Raw genomic sequence first — 5,581 nt, forward strand, 5'->3', positions numbered from 1 at the left:
CAGAGCTTTCCAGCAACGTGAGTGGGGAGCTCTCTGTCAGTAGAGGTATGCAAGGAGCCGCTGGTGACATTTTGAACGGAATGCTAACGGGCGTTGGAGGTTGGACTGGATAGCCACTGTGAGCCAGAAGAGCAGCGTGTTCTGAAAATCTGTGGGTCAAAGACTCTGCGGCTGGATTCCACTGAGCCCGTTTGCAAGCAAAGACTGTAACTCGCTATTCTCGCGCATCCGGACGAATTCTGCCCGGCCTCTCTGAGAGCCTGTATTGGCACGAACATCGCTCTGCCCCAGCATGGGTGAGCTTCATTTCCATTTGCCGTGATATTATGTGACACCCCACGTTCCTGTGGCTCCTGTCTACCTTTTCGACTGCAAGTAATACTGTGTGCATGCAAAGGGAGGCTGCAGGGATTGGATTGGGAAATAGTGCAAAGGTGAGCGAGGAAAAGGGGCTCTCTTGTCTGGCCTGCGAGGGCCTCCAGACTCTGCTCCCCTCCCCCGCTCTAGGCATTCTCTCTCTTGCACTCTTCTCTCTTTCCAACCACTCAACTTACGCTCCTGGCTGGGCCTACCTCCTGGGATGCCAACTCTGATTCTCTCCACCTACGCAAACCCTACCATCTTATTATGGCTCATCCAGGTTTCCATTCCCATAAGAAGTCCACAAAGATCTCCTTCTCCCATAGGCTTTGTATGCTGGGGCACCATTTAAGGCAGTCATTCATAGATGTTTATTACTGAAGTCCCACTCAACACCTGGACTGTTTTCTACACTGGGGACATGTCTATAAAGAGAGGTAACATCTTTGCTATCATTGAGCTTATATCGCAGCCGGAGATATGGAAACAAATAAATACATAAATCACTTGATATGGAGGTGATTGCCGCAAAAAAAATAAAACTGGGAGGCTACTTTAGATAGGAGGGTCAGGGAAGGCCTCTCCAAGTAGTGATATTTGAGCCATGACCTGAATTATAAGGATCTGGTGGGGTGGGGAGCCCCGCAGGGACACACAAAGGCAGCAGTCCCTGAATAAGCTTGGTCTGTTCAAGGAACAAGACGGTGGCCACTGTGGCTGGAACATGAAGAATAAGGCAGAACGGATAATGTGACAATAGAGAGACAGGCAGGGGAGTTGTTATAAGCCATGGTAAATTTCGCAATGAGAAGCCATCTGCGGGTTTTAAGCACAGAAGTGATCTGATCTGATTTATGGTGTACAGAACATCACCCTGGCTGCCACATGGAGAACGCTTCATAGTAGGAAGAGATCCGAAGCAGGGAGACCTGTTAGGAGTGTGCTGAAGCAAAACAGGCAAGAGATGAGGTGGCTGGGACCTGATGGGTAGCAAAGCAGATGGTGAAAAGAGTCAGCTTGGAGATCTATTTTGAAGGTACACCTGCCTGGGGATTGGGAGAAGGAAGACCTGGCAGAGAAGGTGACACTTCTCTGGGCTGATGGGTTGTAGAGAAGAATGAGGAATCTTCCAGAAAGAGAAAGAGAAAAGAACATTACAGAAGTTTTTTGTTTTTTTTTTTTTTAAAGATTCAGAGGCAAAAAAATGGATGGTGCTTTCAGCATGAATGGCATGGACTGATGAGTTTACAGAGATAACAAGTGGGAGGTAGGTCAGAGAAGCACAGATGAGCATCGTGGGAGGGGCTTTGTCTCTATTATAGCAATAGGGAGACATTGAAGGTGCTAACACATCTAAGAGTTGCTCAATGTATGTATATATAAGGACCACCCACAGGAGCCCCAGTATTATCAAGGTGTGGAAAATGCTTTTACAGGTCTTTCATGGGACCCTGTAGAAACAGCCTGATGTGTAACAACTGGAGATTCTCCTGTCCCCATGCCAAAGGCAACTTGCTGCCCAGGTTGAGCTCTGATCAGGATGCAGCCTGCATATGAGCTCTCTGGGCATCCAGATCCCTGGGGGACAGAGCCATGTGGCCAGAGGCTGGTAGACAGAGCATCTAGCTAGGGATCCCAACCGGTCTTCACTGTCTTTATATACCTCACCAGGACATGCCCAGCATTATCCACAGATAGAATAAGTCCAGTCCCGTGTACCTGTTGTATTTCTACCATCCAATACAAATAGAAGCTTCTGGACACAATTCTTCATGGCCATTTATCACTCACTTTTGCAAGATTTTTGAGAGATATTGATGTGTTCACTCTAGCCATGGCTCAGTCTCCCGGAAGCTGTTTGACTCTAGGCAAACACCTTGCTCTGGGCCTCAATTTGCCCATCTGGAAAGTGAAAGATTGGACTTAGTGACCAAAGGTGTTTGCCAGCTCTGGAACCCTCCGACCTGTTTACTTTGCTCCTTTTCTTTTCAGAACCCATCTGCGTGTCTGCTCTTCATGCAAGGGAACAAAGCCACAGTGTTTGGATGGAGCCAGGTCCATGACCATTCTTGGTCCCCAGAAGCAAGAGGCTCAGCTGGATTCCACCGAACGGAAAAGCAGAATCCTGTAAGGGTCTGCTGTGCCCTGTGCTTTCTGGAAAGTGCTTGCAAGCCTGAATTCCCAGCCCACACGCTGGAGCAAGCCGTCCTCCCTTTGAAACCTAAGAAAGTTGCAGGCGCAGCCATTTACCTGTCACATGGTTTTCATAATTTCCCTGGCACCTTGGCTAGTCATTGAAGGGGATTTCGGTGGGCAGCGGGGCGAGCTCAAGGTCTGACGAGGACTATGCGGACTGCAACTCATTTGGAGGAAGAAAATTGGAGCTGAGATCTTACAGAGCACCCCCCTGAGAGTGTCTGGCCCAGAGGGGTGTGCTCATGAATGTTTGGGGTCCTGCTGAAATCTAGCCAGCGGGGTCGCAGAGGGGTAAAACAGATGACACCTAGGAGAGGTGAGTCAGCTAGTACCTACGAGCCGGGCCCGGGTGGCGTGAGGGAGCGTGAGGAAGGGTGGAGTTGGAAGATGCGGAGCTCAGGATTGGCGGGGGATGCCATGCACGTGACCCATCCGTGTAATCTCAAAAATTACATGTCACCCCTTCTCTCAACAGAGATTACTATGTGTGCTGTGCTGCTACTGGGGGCCAAGTGTGGGACCTGGAGCCAGTCCTTTTCCTTCCAAGAAATACAGACGCTTGGGAGAAGAGTGTTGTAGTTCCAATTGTGGACACTCAAGAGAAGGGGAGGTAAGCATGGCCTCGGGAGGTGACCAGGAAGGCTTTCTGGAGGTGGGGACGAGCCACACTAGGAGATCTGCCAAGAGAAATCCACAGCTCTGTGGCACCAGTGGAAAGAGCTTGGACTTTGGACCAGACGGGCTTGGTTTCAAGCTGACTCTCTGAGCCTTTGTTTCCTCATGAGTAAAATGAGAAATGTAATTCTAGCTTTAGGGATGTTATAGAGATGAAGTGAGTTGGTTAAATGAAATGAGCCTGGTTCAAAATAGGGTCTCCGGAAATGGTTGATCGTGGGGCCACTGGCAGGGGTGATGAAGAGTCCGGGGGGAGAATATCTGCAGAATTCCTCCTCAGCCTTGACTGGACTCCTCCCTGCCCGCCCCCACGGCCACGGTTGGATAGGTGGGGTGTGGGCCAGCACCCTAGGTCCTGGTGGTCAGTTTGACCTGAGATTTCTGAGCGCATTGGTACAACAGGTTTCTGTGGTCCAGTGAATTTCTACAAGCCAGGAGGGCCCCACTCTGAGGCTCACACCTCGGGAACTTGAGATGTTGGCCAAGTTCAAGCCGTGGGAGGGGAAGGCAAGTGCTGCGTCGGCTAGATTTGGTGGGGAAATGGGCCTCCAGGGTGGAAAAGGAAAATAAAGCAAAGGAGTCCTGCTGTAGCTTGCTTGCAGAGAGGTGTAGTTCTCAAAGCCTCCCCCCCCCAACCTCCCCCACTGTCCCAGGCCTTTGCTGGAAAACTCGTTTCAGAATCTCGCCTAGCAAAGACCCTCTTCCTCCAGGAAGCCTGCTTGGTTGGCCTGGTCACTTATGAGCTCTCATTCCTCCAACCCTGTGCATTTGAGTGTGGCTTCACGCTCATATGCCCGGGACCTGCAACACACTCAGATTGTAAGCTTGTATCAGGAAAGGCAATAGGGACAGGAGAAAATACACGTTTATTGGGCCCCTACTATGTACCTCACTCAGCTGAGCACCTGTCCTATATCGCCTCACTTAAGCCTTTTAAGAGCTCCCAGGGGAAGGACCACTATCTCCATTTTACAGATGAAGAGACAAAGGCTCCAAGGGGTATGAGTTCCAGAATTAGAGCCCAGGTCTTCTGGAATCTGAAGCTTAGCCAGCTCCTTTGTATCAAAGCAAGATCCTCTTAGGAAAAAGTATACATTCTGTGGTGAAATTAGTTTGGGAAATGCTGCTTGTTAAGCATCCTTCCTGGATCTCCACAGTAGCATATTCAAGGCTCTGAGAAGTTCTGCAGAGAAGATTCCTGACTTACTTTGCTTAGCTCAGCACTCCTTGAGTCACATTATAGCTGCTAACGTCCTCCATAGCCCCTGGGCATGCCCTCTGGGGTGCCCTATCTATAAGGCAAAAATGGCTAAAGTGGGAGTACTCAGAACAAGCCCTCTGCGGAACTTGAGGTGGGCTGTGAGGGCTGAAGTAGACATAAATGGGAGGAGGTCGAAGGAAGGGCCCAGGAGGTGGGAGGGAGCACCAGGAGGGGTCTGAACGGGTGGCAACTGCCCCAGCTAAGACCCAGCATCCTAAGGACCTGAACTGTGCTTTGACCACAGAGGTCTGTCTGTGAAGCCACCAAGCACAGCGACTCAGGTCGCTGCACTGCAGGCTGGAAGCAATAGTTGAATGAGTCTGTCTCAGTTGCCTAAGGAAACGCAAAATGCAACGTGAGGGACCACTTTACGTGGAAGATTCTTTAGAAGATTCTAACCAGTCCCCCACAAGCCACAGGCATTATCCCCGTGCCACGCTTTGCTCACGTTCCCTCGTTGCCTCACCGAAGTGTGCTCCTTTCTGCACAGCTCCATCTCAACATCCACCGCACAGCACATCGGTCAAGAAGACTTGGAGGGCTCCACGCTGTCTGATCTGTCTGGAATCGGGGAGCCCCGATCCGTTTCCCCTCCCGAAGGAGCACACCTGGAGTGCTATACACTATCAGGCCACCGCAGCGTGACCAACGTTGTTGTGTCCAAGTGTTGACTGCCCAGATGGGAAACTTCTGGAAACGGTCAGATGAGGCAGGTGAAGGAAAGGGGTGACGGCACATTTATAGATGGGAGAGTAATCAAAATCTTCAAGTAATATCTCACATTTGTTGTCTAGAGCAATGCTTCTTAAAACGTGTCCCTGAACCAACAGCAACACCCCCACCTGAGAATAAGCTTTCTTGCAGGCAGCCCCTCCCAGACCAACTGCGTCAGAAACCTGGGGTGGAGCCCAGCAAAGAGTGTTAATAAGGCCTCCTGGTGATTCTGAAGCATGCTAAAGTTTGAGAACCACTGACCTGTAATTATTCCTGTCACAATAATAGCTCCTCAGGAGAAACAGTGTTCTCCTCCCCCGTTGCAGAAGGCGGCCCAGAGAGGACATTTGCTCCATCCTAAGCGCACAGCCGATG

The 5,581-nt window shown here is 50.5% G+C and overlaps 1 long non-coding RNA gene across 1 annotated transcript; it reads left to right on the forward strand.

The window, feature by feature from the left end:
* The first annotated feature begins 1,282 nt into the window (after window positions 1–1,282).
* Window positions 1,283–5,231, forward strand: LOC144381774 (uncharacterized). The gene is made up of 4 exons (XR_013447588.1): window positions 1,283–1,396; window positions 2,353–2,487; window positions 3,032–3,166; window positions 4,983–5,231. It is a non-coding gene; the product is annotated as an uncharacterized LOC144381774 (long non-coding RNA).
* Window positions 5,232–5,581: the final 350 nt, after the last annotated feature.

The sequence above is a fragment of the Halichoerus grypus genome, chromosome 5 (genome assembly GCF_964656455.1).
Source record: "Halichoerus grypus chromosome 5, mHalGry1.hap1.1, whole genome shotgun sequence".
Classification (NCBI taxonomy): domain Eukaryota; kingdom Metazoa; phylum Chordata; class Mammalia; order Carnivora; family Phocidae; genus Halichoerus; species Halichoerus grypus.